We start from the raw sequence: 17,609 nt of genomic DNA on the forward strand, positions 1-17,609 counted from the left end.
CAATATTTAGCACACTAAGGATGCAAGTTAAATGTGGATAAAAGGGAGTCTTTTCCAGTGAACTCAGCTAATGGGGCTCAGCTTGGTTCGCTGCCATTTCGTCTCTTGCCCTCTTACTGCCAATACCTGGGGATCTATGCAGTCCATAACTAGTCTTTACTCCACAAACCCTTCGAGCCTCATTAGCAAGGTTAAAATGGGCTGGAGGTGGAATAATCTTCACTGACTTTTTCTATTCTCCCCCAACCCCAAAAGGGGCAGTTTAACATGGCTAATTCACCTACTCTGCATGTCTTTTTGGGTTGTGTGGGGGGGACCCCATGCAGACAGAATATGCAAACTCCACACAGATAGTGACCTGGGATCAAACCCAGGTCCTTGGTGGCACCATGCTGCCTTCTACAGCTAGCAAATTAATACTAGCGAAGGTAGAGTCCATGGCTTCAGAAGAGGGGATCTGGAGGCTTGGCCTGCCCCAAATCTCCTCTCCTCTTTACTGGCTGCCAACATACAGAAAATCCTGCATTGGCTTAGTGACCCTGGGTTGAACTAGAGTAAAATGGCAACATGATCTTGTGTCACCGCCTCTTCCCTACACACCATAATTACTGAACCACTACCCTCTCCTCTGTAGGCCTTTCCTAGAGAGTCTGGTGGTGATATTCTCCCTCAAGATTTGGAAACAGTTCCAGCAGCACTTCAACCTTCTCACTGTCCCCACTTGTCCTGGATCTGCAACAAGCCACCTGTCTTTGAGCTTGGACCCATTGTTTTGGTCCTGGAGAACAGGAGGTTGGCCTTGGATAAACTCAAGACAGATTTACAGTCTGACTGGCTTCAACATTCCAGTTCAGGATTTCTCAAGCAAGTTCTTTTCTTCCTTCCTCATGGCCCCACCTTAAATTTATATTAACAGAAATGTTCTTTCAGTTTAAAAAAACGGAGTAGGATTTGTTAATATGTTTGATAATTCAATAAACATTTGGTAAAAAACCTGCTGCTCAGCTGAAGCCCTGGAAGCAACTCCCTTTTGTCAGACAGATCTGGCCCTTCAATTGACTATATGGAGCACTCAAAAGCACACAGCATTCTTCTTCTTACAAATGTGCCTGGATTTGTTTAGTCTGGCTCCAACATTAACTATCTGCAAACAGGTAAAATGGCTTTTAGTAACAGCTCCAACAGACATATTGTCTGTAAGCATTTTAACCTAGGTTTTAATAATACTGCAAAAATAGAAATCAAGTATGATAGTTTCTTACATTCATCACAAATAACATAATAGACTTGCATATGGAGACATACAAGGACTTTGTATCTGTCCTTATAAAAAAGGGCAGCATGGTGTGGAGGTGGTCAGCACTGCTGCTCCAGGTTTGACCCACCGTCAGTGTGGAGGTGGTCAGCACTGCTGCTCCAGGTTTGACCCACCGTCAGTGTGGAGGTCAGCACTGCTGCTCCAGGTTTGACCCACCGTCAGTGTGGAGGTGGTCAGCACTGCTGCTCCAGGTTTGACCCACCGTCAGTGTGGAGGTCAGCACTGCTGCTCCAGGTTTGACCCACCGTCAGTGTGGAGGTCAGCACTGCTGCTCCAGGTTTGACCCGTCAGTGTGGAGGTGGTCAGCACTGCTGCTCCAGGTTTGACCCGTCAGTGTGGAGGTCAGCACTGCTGCTCCAGGTTTGACCCACCGTCAGTGTGGAGGTGGTCAGCACTGCTGCTCCAGGTTTGACCCACCGTCAGTGTGGAGGTGGTCAGCACTGCTGCTCCAGGTTTGACCCACCGTCAGTGTGGAGGTGGTCAGCACTGCTGCTCCAGGTTTGACCCACCGTCAGTGTGGAGGTCAGCACTGCTGCTCCAGGTTTGACCCACCGTCAGTGTGGAGGTCAGCACTGCTGCTCCAGGTTTGACCCACCGTCAGTGTGGAGGTCAGCACTGCTGCTCCAGGTTTGACCCACCGTCAGTGTGGAGGTCAGCACTGCTGCTCCAGGTTTGACCCACCGTCAGTGTAGAGGTCAGCACTGCTGCTCCAGGTTTGACCCACCGTCAGTGTGGAGGTGGTCAGCACTGCTGCTCCAGGTTTGACCCACCGTCAGTGTGGAGGTGGTCAGCACTGCTGCTCCAGGTTTGACCCACCGTCAGTGTGGAGGTCAGCACTGCTGCTCCAGGTTTGACCCACCGTCAGTGTGGAGGTCAGCACTGCTGCTCCAGGTTTGACCCACCGTCAGTGTGGAGGTCAGCACTGCTGCTCCAGGTTTGACCCACCGTCAGTGGGGAGGTCAGCACTGCTGCTCCAGGTTTGACCCACCGTCAGTGTGGAGGTCAGCACTGCTGCTCCAGGTTTGACCCACCGTCAGTGTGGAGGTGGTCAGCACTGCTGCTCCAGGTTTGACCCACCGTCAGTGTGGAGGTGGTCAGCACTGCTGCTCCAGGTTTGACCCACCGTCAGTGTGGAGGTCAGCACTGCTGCTCCAGGTTTGACCCACCGTCAGTGTGGAGGAGGTCAGCACTGCTGCTCCAGGTTTGACCCACCGTCAGTGTGGAGGTCAGCACTGCTGCTCCAGGTTTGACCCACCGTCAGTGTGGAGGTCAGCACTGCTGCTCCAGGTTTGACCCACCGTCAGTGTGGAGGTGGTCAGCACTGCTGCTCCAGGTTTGACCCATCGTCAGTGTGGAGGTGGTCAGCACTGCTGCTCCAGGTTTGACCCACCGTCAGTGTGGAGGTCAGCACTGCTGCTCCAGGTTTGACCCACCGTCAGTGGGGAGGTCAGCACTGCTGCTCCAGGTTTGACCCACCGTCAGTGTGGAGGTGGTCAGCACTGCTGCTCCAGGTTTGACCCACCGTCAGTGGGGAGGTGGTCAGCACTGCTGCTCCAGGTTTGACCCACCGTCAGTGGGGAGGTCAGCACTGCTGCTCCAGGTTTGACCCACCGTCAGTGTGGAGGTGGTCAGCACTGCTGCTCCAGGTTTGACCCACCGTCAGTGGGGAGGTCAGCACTGCTGCTCCAGGTTTGACCCACCGTCAGTGGGGAGGTCAGCACTGCTGCTCCAGGTTTGACCCACCGTCAGTGGGGAGGTCAGCACTGCTGCTCCAGGTTTGACCCACCGTCAGTGGGGAGGTCAGCACTGCTGCTCCAGGTTTGACCCACCGTCAGTGTGGAGGTGGTCAGCACTGCTGCTCCAGGTTTGACCCACCGTCAGTGGGGAGGTCAGCACTGCTGCTCCAGGTTTGACCCACCGTCAGTGGGGAGGTCAGCACTGCTGCTCCAGGTTTGACCCACCGTCAGTGTGGAGGTCGCACATTCTCCCCATGTGCAGAGTAGGTGGATTGGCCACACTAAATTGCTCCTTATTGGAAAAAAAAATGCTACCCAGGCCTAGTTGAGGGGTTGGTAACTGGCACATGAATTTACAAGGCCATCTTAAAATTGATGACACCAGGACTGGATGAGACATCCAAGGATAGAGGAGAGGAGTGAAATTTCAGAGGCACTGGTGACTATCCTCCTAGACACACAGGTGGTGCCAGAAGAATTACAAATGTTCACTTTGGATTGGATTTGTTTATTGTCACGTGTACCGAGGTACAGTGAAAAGTATATTTCTGCAAGCAGCTCAACAGATCATTCAGTACATTGAAGAAAAGGGAATTTTAAAAATTCAAGAAAATACATGAGAATACATAATAGGGCATAATAGTGAAATACATAATAGTGAAAGGACAATGCCAGCTGTCGGGAAATTATAGTTTGGGACAAAATCCAATCACTTTGATCTGGTATGGCAGAGCAAGATTTCAAAATTTACAGATGATCAGATTTGAAGTGGAAGTCAACTTGCCACGGCCAAGCCTTGAACTAAAACCTACACATTGGTGGATTAGGCAGAAAAGTGGCATAGGAAAGTTCTATAGCAGGAAATTAGGCAGAAAAGTGGCATAGGAAAGTTCAATAGCAGGAAATGTGTACAAAAGAAAGAAACTTCTGAGGCGCAGGAACAAAGGGATTTTGGTGTACATGTACACAAGATGGCAGGGCATGCCAAGAGAGCAGTTACTGGAATTTAAGCTTTATTAATAGAGGCACTGAATACAAGATTAAAGGAGGTCATTTTGAACCGGTATATGGTTAGGCCTCAACCAGACTCCTGCATCCAGTGCTGGGCACCACACTGAGGGGGATGGGAAGGGCAAGAGCAGAGATTCAGGAGAATGATAGCAGTTATGACCCCAGTAAAGGTTCCCAAATGGAATCCTGGCTCAAAAGACTAACAAAATGAGTAAGAGTCACAGGCTGCTAATTAATTTATGAAAATTAAACATGAAAAACTGGATTATAAAAAACTAATTTATTCCCCCATCTTAATAATTAAAGGTTAACATGGATGACAAGTACAAAGTCCCTTGACAGCACACCAATTGGCTGTGTGCAAATACAAAATTCTTCCTCAGAATTCCCCCAGATGATTGTCATACAAGTTTCCAAATCCTACTTTCAAAGCAAACTTCAAAACCATGATTTGTTAGCAGTTGCATTCAAAAATTCACCCCACAAGACTGAACAGAACTTCTGCTCGAATTCAACCAGTTAATTTATTCCACTTTTAACACCTTTTAGTTTTGCCTCGACTGCTTTTATACACTAGGTCCAGTAAAATGTCAAAACTGGAAACCATTTCAGATATCTTTGACATCTCAGCCTCCCTCAGCTCTGCTGGTCTTTACCAAGTCCTTTGTTCTCATACCCTTAACCTATGACCCACCTGGAAACTCACTTTCTTTAACTAGCTGCTCTTTAGATAACCATTACTTCATTTGTATGGTTTTTCTTATGGCAAAGCTGGGAGATGGTTACTTTCTAGCTTTCTATAACTGGCTTTTCGCAGAGCTGTGGGAGTGGCTCCCTCCCCTGCTGTAGCTTCCAGAAGGAAAACTTGCCAGGGTTTCTTAGCTGCAAAGCAACTATATTTATTCTTTACACAATAGCTTTCTATGGACAGCATGGTTAGCAGTGCTGCCTCACAGCACCAAGGGCCCAGGTAACGTGTGGAGTTTGCACGTGGGTTTCCTCCGGATGCTCTGGTTTTCTTCCACAGTCCAATGATTGTGTTTAGGTGGATTGGCCATGATAAAAATTGGCCCTTAGTGTTCAGGTAGGGTTACAGGGATAGGGCAGAGAATTGGCCCCGATAGGATACACTGAGTTGGTGCAGTTGCTATGGGCCGAATGGCCTTCTGCACTGTAGAGATTCCACCATAGAATCATATAGAATTTACAGTGCAATTAAAAATGAGGACCCAATTCTTCCCCCTCCCCAAAAAAATTAAGTGTCAATAGTGTGGCCAATTTACCCAACCTGCACATCTTTGGGTTGTGGGGATGAGACCCATGCAATGTGCAACGTCCAAACGGACAGTGACCTGGGGCCAGGACCGAACCTGGGTCCTTGGCACCGTAAGGCAGAAGTTCTAAACTCTGCACCATCGCGCTGTCTGTGACACAGTTGGAATTTAAAACCCCAGGTCGCCCAGCATGAAACTAATCAGGCCCTTTCAAGCACAAACACTAAACTAAAAAAATTCTCATGTTTACCAAAAACAAGAGAAATCACTTACTAACAATGAGGGGTAGATGGCAGAGTTTGGGGACTGCTTCCTTGGAGAAAGAATGTGGCAGTGAGGAACTTGATAAGAGGTATCCAAGATCCTGAGGGGTACGGACCAGTTAAATAGCGAGAAACACTTTCCAATGTCAGGGATGCGCTGGCTTTTGGAGCACTGCTCCTTCAGGTGAGGAAGGAGCAGTACTCTGAAAGCTAGGTGTTTGAAACAAACCTGTTGGACTTTAACCTGGTGGTGTAAGACTTCTTACTGAGCTCACCCCAGTCTAATGCCAGCATCTCCACATCAGGCATGTGCTGAGCAGTCACTGGAAGGTGACTTCCTTATTGGAAATTGAAAACCAAGTACTTCTGACCTGAAAATTGGCCACTAAGCCAACTAAAGTCACACTCCCCCACCCTAAGATAGCCAAACCAACAAAGGGGCCAAAAATAGAATAAGGGTAGCATGAGCCAGGAAAGGATGGATGAGGCCATGGAAACAGGGAGTGAGGCAGAGCAAGATATGGTGGTGAGAGCACAACCACTGATAAAACACTGGCTTACCCACCAACAGGACATTGGATGGAGCTCACTCCTAAAGCACAGACACCATTGAAATCACAGCAACAGTAAAGTCAGAAGTTGCAAACACCTTGACCCCCTTGAACGAGGCGCTGCAGGGGATGGAGCAACAACTGGAGGTAATGGTGCAGGACCTCATGAACACTACACCCCTGTATGCTTCATCCGATGCTTATGTAATTACATTGTACACCTTGTGTTGCCAGATTATGTATTTTCTTTTGTTTCCTTTTTCATGTCATGTACTTAATCTGCTCACAGAAAAATACTTTTCACTGTACCTCAGTACAAGTGACAATAAAGAAATTCATCCAATCCAAATGCACCAGTACATTTTGAGGCTGACTTGGCCAAGCAGAAGTCCAAGTTTAATTGGGTCAAAACAGCACTAAGAGCAAATACAGTTCAGGATGCTATATCCAGCCAAACGGTGGGTGACCTATCAAAGATTATGACTTTCACCACCCCAGGAGAAGCAGAGGAGTTGGTTTGCAAGAACAGGTGGGAAAGCAGCAACAGTAATGGACTCAAATGGACCATTTGCAATTAAGGGGCAATTTAGTATGGCCAATCCACCTACTCTGCACATCTTTGGGTTAGAGGGCGAGACCCAAGCAGACAAACATTGAACCGGGGCTAGGATCAAACCCGGATCCTGGCCACCGTGAGGCAGCAGTGCTAGCCACTGCACCACCCACAAATGGTGGGGGGGGGGGGAAGAAAAGAGAAGGAGGAGGAGAGAGAAGAGAGAGGGTAGAACACTGGTCACATGGCGACAACTGGAAAATAGATGGGGCACCCAAAGGGCATATTCACAGGTAAATATGGCTGATCCTGCAGGTGGGTGGGGGAAATGACCAACACCCCCCTTCAGAATAGTCACCAAGAACATCAGAGGACTTAACGGCCCAGTAAAAGGTCCGGAGCCTTCCCCATCTGAAAAGCTGGAGGGCAGATGGAGTCTTCCTCCAAGACACACCCAAGGGAGAAGGACCAAAAGATGGATAGGACAGACAGATTAGCATGGCCAATCCACCTAACCCGCACATCTTTGGACTGTGGGGGTTGGACGGGGAGGACGTGCAGACGCCGCACAGACAGTGACCCAGCCGGGAACTGAACCTGGGACCCTGGAGCTGTGAAGCATTTATGCTAACCACCATGCTACCCCCACTGTACCTTCTATCCCTGTACCCAAATCGTTAATATATATTGTAAATAGCTAGGGTCCGAAGGACCAAACCCCATCACACCCCACTGGTAGCATCTTGCCATCCAGAAAAAGACCAATTTATCATGACTGTCTTCTAACCAAGCTAATAAATTATCCCTAATCCTATGTATCTAACTTTGTGAATTAACCTTCTGTGCAGCACCTTATCAAACACCTTCCGGATAGGGCAGCATGGTGGCAGTGGTTAGCATTGCCACCTATGGTGCCGAGGACCCAGGTTTGAATCCTGGCCCTGGGTCACTGTCCGTGTGGCGTTGCACATTCTCTGTGTCGGTGTGGGTTTCATCCCCACAACCCAAAGATGCGCAGGTTAGGTAGATTGGCAACGCTAAATTGCCCCTTAATTGGAAAAAATAATTGGGTATTCAAATATATTTTTTAAAAACCTTCCGGAAGTCCAGTTATACTACAAATGTCGGATACACTTTGCTTGCTAATCTTTGAAGAACTCTAGCAAATTAGTCAAACATGGTTCGCCCTACTGGTAAAGGAGGAAAAAATTGCAATTTAAATTTGATCTGCCTGGCACTGGAAGTCTCACTGTGGATGACCTGCTCCTCTACACAAACCCCCCCCGACCAGTAATGCAGAAGAAGGAGGCCACTCGGCCAGAGTCAGCACCTGCCCTCGGAAAGAGCACCCTATTTAAGCCCACGCCTCCCCCGGTAACCCCACCTAACCTTTTGGACATGAAGGGGAAATTTAGCACCTAACTGCCACATCTTTGGCCTGTGGGAGGAAACCGGAGCACCTGGAGGAAATCCAGACAGACACGGGGAGAAGTGCAAACTCCAGAGGCTGGAATTGAACCCGTGACCCTGGAGCATGAGGCAGCTGTGCTACCATGCTGCCTTGAGCATGGGAGGAACAATGAACTTTTAAAAAATGTAATTTACTCTGATCTCCCCGGTGAGCCTGCAGGGGGATGTGGGAAGCAAACAACAGCTGGGAAAGTCACCACTCAAGCTGAACATCTTCCCAATACCTGGGATCCAAATAGCCGACGACATGGATCCATAATGAACCCCCCTGCACTGGCATAGGGAACCTACATGTGGGTGGTGGAGTAGCAGCCCTGAAGGAACTCACGGACAAGTCCCAAAACCCAAAAGGGAACAGGCAAATCAGAAACTTCCGCCAAGGGAAGGGAAGACATTTCCCAGATACCAACTCACTCATGGATGGACTTCTCACCACATGTGAATAGAGAACAAAATTGTGCTGACATGAACTTACGGATACTAGAAGAGGTATGTACATCCCTAAAGGAACTAGGCACGAAAATAGGGAAAGCCAAGAAAAACACAAAGGGAAAGAGTGCAGGCAGAAGTAACCACAATTGGTGGGACCCGACTCATCAAGCACCACCTCCCCAGTACAGTTCAGTACCAGGAGATAAAAGATGGGGAAATGGACAGGAGGATGTGGGATCAGCCATATGTAGGGTCGCTTCCTGTTGATTCCCTTATGTTTGCTGTTGAATGCTTAATGGACATGAATTATTAAGTTAAGCAGAAAGAATGAAGAATTCAATAAGTTGCAATATAGTATTTGGTGCTGCTAGCTTTGGACAGCAGATCCTAGATTTTATAGCACCCAAGAGATTGGATGAGAGTCTGTTCAATTGGTTGGGACTCTTGGCTGGCTGGTGACCAACGAATTGGCCACATGGCTGTCCCAACCGGGAGGAAACCCATGCAGACACGGGAAGAACGTGCAGACTCCACACAGAGTGATCCAAGCCGGGAATCGAACCTGGGACCCTGGAGCTGTGAAGCAACTGTGCTAGCTGCTATGCTACCGTGCCATCCTTTCTTCTCTCTAACAGGGCTTGTGAGTTGATGTATTCCTGAATCTACAGAGTCTGAAAAGAGTGGTGTTTGGTATTTTTGGTTAATTAACTGGTGTTGAGACTCCACTGTATATTTAAAAGTTCTTGTTATAAATCAAAGTAGTGTTTAAACTAAAACCTGGTGACTAATTATTGGGCAGCCAGTAGCAAAGATTTTTGGAATTTTTTGTTGCAACTCCAGGTCAAGGAAAAGGGGGGCCGAAATGACTGCGCCACACCCAGCCCAGGATGATCCTAATGAATGACAGACCAGGCTCATGGGGCTGGATTGGCTTACTCCAGTTCCCATCTCTTATGGAATTATGGTATTCCATTAAGACAAAATGGCATAATTCTGTAGACATTAAGCCAGAAGATTAGAGTTATTTTTGTTACAAACCAGACAGCAAGAATCTGCATGTGGATAGAGTGTAATTGAAGTAAACAAATCCCCCCCAGGCTCATCCCCCAAGGAGAGAAACAAGGAAATGGCAGAGACTTGGATGCAATATTTGTTCAGCCTTTTATACATAAAAACACGAAACATTGCAAACATGGAGACCACAAAATTCATAGATTTGATGGTCTAAATCCTGCATTGGTTGTAATCTTCCAAAATTCCAGACAGTCCCAATGGATAGAACTGCAAATGTAACATTTTCAAATAAACATTTGCTTACAGTTACTTCACAAGTAATATTAAGCACAGTAGGTTTAATGAAAAGTTGGGGAAATGAGTCACTGGCTGACATCCAATAATGTGACATGGGTTCAGTGCTGGAGCTTCAGCTATTTCCAATCTACAATGTGTAGCCAACAGGAAAGGAAGTGGAGGGAAGAGTCTGCAAAGGGATTATGAACAGGTTTGAGTGGACAACAAGGTGGCAGGTGGAGTATTATATGGATGTGCAAGGTTACTCATGGCATTCAGAATATTTTTAGAAAAGCATGTTAAACATTTAACAGGTACAACAAGCAACAAAGCAAAATATGCTGCCCTTCACTGCCAGATGAACTAGAGTACCATTGTACAGGGCTTGGGCAAGGTCACATTGGGGCACAGGGGGCAGCAATGCATAGTTTTAGGGTTCACACCCAAGGGAGGATATACTCAGATGCAGTAGAAACAATTCCTGGCTGAGAAGGTTTTAAAAAACACTAGGCTGAGTAAATTGGATCTGGAGTTAAGGGAAGAGATCTAATTATAAGGTTTTGAGTGCTGGGAAATCCAGAACATGGGGCAGCCTCATGACAAAGAGCTGAACATAGGACTGAAGGGTTGGGAATCTGTAGAAGCCAGCTATTTTCTATTAAGGTAAAAATGATATGTAAAAGATAGCTATTTAACATTAAGCCCCCTAGTCTATTAAATACCATTTTAAAATTCACTCAATCTCAGGTCATTTCAAAACACATTCAGCATGCAAAACATAGCTTCAACAGAACACAACAGCATTCTTATTCAGCTAACAAATACATTTGCAAGATAAGTAACCCAAGGGCAAGGCAAGCTCCATGGCAACAGCATAGAGACCATCGTACTAACAAGCAAGTCAGCAAGAATCCAGTTCAAGCAGCTTGCGATAAGGAAGCTGAATTGCATTCCACTCAAACAAGAATACATTTAAGTTAATGTTGCATATTAAATGACAAACAGCTAAAACATTGAATCAAACTTATTTGATGTTAACCCAAACCAATTAGGGTTACATCGGGGTATAGCTAGATGGCTAAAGTCTGGTCATGATTTAGTATAACAGTGATAGATCATATGGCCATTTTTCACTTCATGAATCATTTATACTTTGGTCTAATTTACTTGCTGTCTTACATATTTCACTTTCCAACTCTGACTTTTGAAGTTATTGCAAGCTGTTTGCCGTAAGCAAGAAAACCATTTCTGTATCATTTGAAAGTTATATCGTCTACGAATTGCTTCTCTTCTAGTCCTTTTGCTAGCTGGGACTTAGAATAAGATTTATTTTTTAAAATATTTTTATTCCTTTTTCACATTTTCTCCCAACTTTACACCCACCAACAATAATCAATAATCAGCCACAAATATGTCAAACCCCATAACAACAACAACGATCCCATCCTCCCACCAACCCCCAAATATCAGCCCGCATGTTTACATAAACAAATGACAAAAAAGGAATCGGGGATTACCCATAGTCATCCTTAATATACACAGCCCCCCTCACCCCCAACCCTCCCACCCAACTAATGTTCGATGTTATCCAGTTTTTGAAAGTGCACAATAAATAGTGCCCATGACTTGTAGAACCCCTCAGTTCGAACTTAACCTTCTCAAGGGTCAAGTATTCCAACAGGTTCCCCTGCCATGCCAGGGCACAGGGTGGAGAGGCTGCTCTCCATCCCAGCAGGATCCGCCTTTGGGCGATCAACGAGGCGAAAGCGATGATATCTGCCTCTGCACCCATTTCCAACCCTGGCTGGTCCGACACCCCGAATACGGCCTCCCGGGGACCCAGGTCCAGTTTCATGCACACCACCTTGGAAATTACCCTAAACACCTCCTTCCAGTACTCCCCTAGCTTTGGACAGGATGTTTAGCGGCCCCCCCACCCCCGGCAACCCTCACACATCTTTACTCCGTCAAAAAAAATCTGTCTGGCATCTGACTTTGTCGATACAAATGTTTCTCGAACATACCTCTCCATTCACCCGAGGAAGGAGCAGTGCTCCAAAAGCTCGCGTTTGAAACAAACCTGTTGGACTTTAACCTGGTGTTGTAAGACTCCTTACTGTGCTCACCCCAGTTCAACGGCAGCATCTCCACTTCAAAAAATAAATAAATAAAATATCGGCTCATCCTCACCCTCGTGAGATGCACTCTATATACCACCTACAGCTGTATGCTACCTGCGAAGCCTCCCCCACTCTGGCAACCTGCACCCCCAGATACCCAAAGTGAGTCCCTGCCCTGCAGAATGGCAGCCCCCCCCCCCCCCCCTACCCGAGACACCACAAAATACTCACTCGTGTCCAGGTTCAGCTTGTACCCAGAGAAAGACCCAAATACTCGCAGCAGCTCCAATATTCCTCCTATCGACACACTCGGTTCCGACACCGCACTATTCCTTTCCATGCTCCCGAACTTCTTAATGCGATGGCCAACGGCTCAATCGCAAGTGCAAACAGCAGGGGGGGGGGACATAGGACATCCCTGTCTCGTCCCATAGTGCAGACACTCGCCTTCAGCTCCTTATATAATAGCTTTAAACCAGTTCACAAATCTTGGTCCAATCCCAAACCACTCCAGCACTGCCATCAGGTACCCCCATTCTACCTGATCAAACGCCTTCTCGGCACCCAATGCCACAACCACCTGTTTCCATCCCCTCCACCGGTGCCATAACGACGTTCAAAACCCTCCTAATGTTCGAAAACAGCTGCCTCCCTTTCGCAAACCCTGTCTGATCCTCACCTATCACCTTCAGGAGTCACTCCTCCAGCCTACCTGCCAGTACCTTTGCCAATACTTTTGCGTCCACATTCAGAAGTGATATGGGCCTATACGACCCACACTCCATCGGATCCTTTTTTTTAAAGCAACAGTGAAATCGATGCTTGCCCCAATGTTTGTGGCAGCACTCCCTTCCCGATCGCCTCTTCAAACATCCCCACCATCAGGGGTGCCAACTTATCCTTAAAATTTTTTTATAATATTCCACTGGTAACCCATCTGGTCCTGCCACCTTCCCAGACTGCATCCTCCCAATTGCATCCTTTATCTCCTGCTCCACTATTGCTCCTAATGTAGCCCTGTCCTCCTCCCCTAGTCTTGGTACTCCAACCCATCTAGAAATTCCTGCATCTCATGGTCTCCCTCGGGTGGCTCTGACCTGTACAACCTCGTTAAAAATACTAGTTAATCAGCTCCGGAGCCACCACCAACTTGCCTCCCCTATCACTCACCTGAAGAATTTCCCTTGCCGCTGTCTCCCTCTGGAGCTGACCTGCTAACATACCTTATCCTCATGTTCATAAACTGCACCCCTTGCTTGTCTCAGTTGGCGCACCGCCTTCCTGGTGGATAGCCGGTCAAAGCTCGCCTGAAGTTCCTTCCTCTTTTCCAGCTTTGCTGGGTCCCCATCTTCTGCATAACTCCTATCTACCTCCAACATCTCATCTATTACCCTCTGCTGCTCCAACCTCTCCTCTTTGCCCACCCTGGCCTTAAAATGAAATCACCTCACCCTTAAGAGTCTCCCAGACAACTGCCTTCGACACCTCACCCGTACAGTTGAAACCTACATATTCCTTAATTACCTTTCCCAATTTTCTCAGAATACTTGGTTCCCCAAAAGCCCCACATCCAGTTTCCACCCCAACCTCTGCGCTACCCCCTTCTCCAGCACCATATCCACCCAACGTGGGGCAGGATCTGACACTGTAATTGCAGAGTATTCCGACTCCTTGACTCCAGCCAGCAAAGCCTTCCCCACCTCAAAGAAGTCGATCCACGAGTATACCTTATGGACGGCTGAGAAAAACCAAGTACTCCCGTTCCCTTGGGTGCGTTCCCTTGGGTGCAGGAACCTCCCAAGGGTCTACCCCCCCCCCCCCCCCCATTTCCACCATTAGCCCAGCCAGCACCTTCGCCCACCCCGTGATGGGACCAGCAAGCGCAGCCGTGATCTGTCCAACCTTGGCTCCTGCATCAAGTTCCAGTCCCCCCCTCCCCCCACAATCAGCTCGTGTCCCCAAGTCGGGAATGGTCCCAAACACCTCCCTCACGAATCCCACATCGTCCCAATTGGGACCGTACACACTTAGCAGCGCCACTAATCTCCCCTCCAGCACCCCTGCCACAATCACATATCTACCCCCCTGATCTGCCACCACCTTCTCCATCTGGAGGCGTACCCTTTTGCTGACCAACACCGCTACCCCTCGAGCCCTTCCATCAAATCCAGAGTGAAACACTTGGCTAAGTCAGCCCTTCTCAAGTCTCACCTGGTCCTTCACCCTCAAGTGAGTCTCCTGCAGCATTACCACATTGGCTTTCAAACCTTTAAGATGCGCAAGACCAGACCTTTGACCAGGTCTCTCATGATCCACATGACTATCCTTACTCAGTCCCAGAGAAAACAAAACAAACCCAACCCCTACAATTTGCCAACATAACATTTAACCATCGCAACAGAACGCCAATCAACTCACCATTAACTTAAACTCTAATACAATACATCTGAACCTGAGGGGCACCAATATCCTGGGGGGGGAGATTTGTTAGTGCTCTTTGGTGGGGGTTTAAACTAATTCAGCAGGGGCATGGGAACCTGGATTGTAGTTTTGGGGTACGGGAGATTGAGTGTATAGAGGTCAGGAGCACAGATTTGACTTCGCAGGAGGGTGCCAGTGTTCAGGTAGGTGGTTTGAAGTGTGTCTACTTCAATGCCAGGAGTACACGAAATAAGGTAGGGGAACTGGCAGCATGGGTGGGTACCTGGGACTTCGACGTTGTGGCCATTTCAGAGACATGGATAGAGCAGGGACAGGAATGGTTGTTGCAGGTTCCGGGGTTTAGGTGTTTTAGTAAGCTCAGAGAAGGAGGCAAAAGAGGGGGAGGTGTGGCGCTGCTAGTCAAGGACAGTATTACGGTGGCGGAAAGGATGCTAGATGGGGACTCTTCTTCTGAGATAGTATGGGCTGAGGTTAGAAACAGGAAAGGAGAGGTCACCCTGTTGGGAGTTTTCTATAGGCCACCTAATAGTTCTAGGGATGTAGAGAAAAGGATGGCGAAGATGATTCTGGAAAAGAGCGAAAGTAACAGGGTAGTTGTTATGGGAGACTTTAACTTTCCAAATATTGACTGGAAAAGATATAGTTCGAGTACATTAGATGGGTCATTCTTTGTACAATGTGTGCAGGAGGGTTTCCTGACACAATATGTTGACAGGCCAACAAGAGGCGAGGCCACATTGGATTTGGTTTTGGGTAATGAACCAGGCCAGGTGTTAGATCTAGAGGTAGGTGAGCACTTTGGAAACAGTGACCACAATTCGGTGACCTTTACGTTAGTGATGGAAAGGGATAAGTATGCCCCGCAGGGCAAGAGTTATAGCTGGGGGAAGGGCAATTATGATGCCATTAGACATGACTTAGGATGTGTTGGTTGGAGAAGTAGGCTGCAAGGGTTGGGCACACTGGATATGTGGAGCTTGTTCAAGGAACAGCTATTGCATGTTCTTGATAAGTACGTACCAGTCAGGCAGGGAGGAAGGGGTCGAGCGAGGGAACCGTGGTTTACCAAAGAAGTGGAATCTCTTGTTAAGAGGAAGAAGGAGGCCTATGTGAAGATGAGGCATGAAGTTTCAGTTGGGGCACTTGATAGTTACAAGGAAGCGAGGAAGGATCTAAAGAGAGAGCTGAGACGAGCAAGGAGGGGACATGAGAAGTCTTTGGCAGGTAGGATCAAGGAAAACCCAAAAGCTTTCTATAGGTATGTCAGGAATAAAAGAATGACTAGTGTAAGAGTAGGGCCAGTCAAGGACAGTGGTGGGAAGTTGTGTGTGGAGGCTGAGGAGATAAGCGAGATACTAAATGAATATTTTTCGTCAGTATTCACTCAAGAAAAAGATAATATTGTGGAGGAGAATGCGGAGACCCGGGCTATTAGAATAGATGGCATTGAGGTGCATAGGGAAGAAGTGTTGGCAATTCTGGACAAGGTGAAAATAGAAGTCCCCGGGGCCGGATGGGATTTATCCTAGGATTCTCTGGGAAGCCAGGGAAGAGATTGCTGAGCCTTTGGCTTTGATTTTTAGGTCATCATTGGCTACAGGAATAGTGCCAGAGGACTGGAGGATAGCAAATGTGGTCCCTTTGTTCAAGAAGGGGAGTAGAGATAACCCCGGTAACTATAGGCCAGTGAGCCTAACGTCTGTGGTGGGTAAGGTCTTGGAGAGGATTATAAAAGGTACGATTTATAATCATCTAGATAGGAATAATATGATTAGGGATAGTCAACATGGTTTTGTGAAGGATAGGTCATGCCTCACAAACCTTATCGAGTTCTTTGAGAAGGTGACTGAACAGGTAGACGAGGGTAGAGCAGTTGATGTGGTGTATATGGATTTCAGTAAAGCGTTTGATAAGGTTCCCCACGGTCGGCTATTGCAGAAAATACGGAGGCTGGGGATTGAGGGTGATTTAGAGATGTGGATCAGAAATTGGCTAGTTGAAAGAAGACAGAGAGTGGTAGTTGATGGGAAATGTTCAGAATGGAGTTCAGTTACGAGTGGCGTACCACAAGGATCTGTTCTGGGGCCGTTGCTGTTTGTCATTTTTATAAATGACCTAGAGGAGGGCGCAGAAGGATGGGTGAGTAAATTTGCAGACGACACTAAAGTCGGTGGAGTTGTAGACAGTGTGGAAGGATGTTGCAGGTTACAGAGGGACATAGATAAGCTGCAGAGCTGGGCTGAGAGGTGGCAAATGGAGTTTAATGTGGAGAAGTGGGAGGTGATTCACTTTGGAAAGAATAACAGGAATGCGGAATATTTGGCTAATGGTAAAATTCTTGGTAGTGTGGATGAGCAGAGGGATCTCGGTGTCCCATGTACATAGATCCCTGAAAGTTGCCACCCAGGTTGATAGGGTTGTGAAGATGAAGAAGGCCTATGGTGTGTTGGCCTTTATTGGTAGAGGGATTGAGTTCCGGAGCCATGAGGTAATGTTGCAGTTGTACAAAACTCTAGTACGGCCGCATTTGCAGTTCTGGTCGCCTCATTATAGGAAGGACGTGGAAGCTTTGGAACGGGTGCAGAGGAGATTTACCAGGATGTTGCCTGGTATGGAGGGAAAATCTTATGAGGAAAGGCTAATGGACTTGAGGTTGTTTTCGTTAGAGAGAAGAAGGTTAAGAGGTGACTTAATAGAGGCATACAAAATGATCAGAGGGTTAGATAGGGTGGACAGCGAGAGCCTTCTCCCGCGGATGGGGGTGGCTAGCACGAGGGGACATAGCCTTAAATTGAGGGGTAATAGATATAGGACAGAGGTCAGAGGTGGGTTTTTTTTAACGCAGAGTGGTGAGGCCGTGGAATGCCCTACCTGCAACAGTAGTGAACTCGCCAACATTGAGGGCATTTAAAAGTTTATTGGATAAGCATATGGATGATAAGGGCATAGTGTAGGTTAGATGGACTTTAGTTTTTTTTTTCCATGTCGGTGCAACATCGAGGGCCGAAGGGCCTGTACTGCGCTGTATCGTTCTATGTTCTATGTTCTAATACAAACCAGTAAAAAGAAAGTTGTAACAGTTATATATTTTCCAGCTGCTCAAACAGTCCACAGTCTCTTCCAGTTCCACTCTTCACGTCTGTCCCAAG

General features: G+C 47.5%; 1 long non-coding RNA gene across 1 annotated transcript in view; it reads left to right on the forward strand.

Annotated features, from left to right (window-relative positions):
• Nucleotides 1–6,192, forward strand: part of LOC119966969 — a 50,336-nt gene extending 44,144 nt beyond the window's left edge. The window contains exon 4 of the long non-coding RNA XR_005460883.1: nt 6,174–6,192. This is a non-coding gene — a long non-coding RNA (uncharacterized LOC119966969). The remainder of the gene's footprint in view (nt 1–6,173) is intronic.
• The last annotated feature ends 11,417 nt before the right edge of the window (nt 6,193–17,609 follow it).

The sequence above is a fragment of the Scyliorhinus canicula genome, chromosome 6 (genome assembly GCF_902713615.1).
Source record: "Scyliorhinus canicula chromosome 6, sScyCan1.1, whole genome shotgun sequence".
Taxonomy (NCBI): domain Eukaryota; kingdom Metazoa; phylum Chordata; class Chondrichthyes; order Carcharhiniformes; family Scyliorhinidae; genus Scyliorhinus; species Scyliorhinus canicula.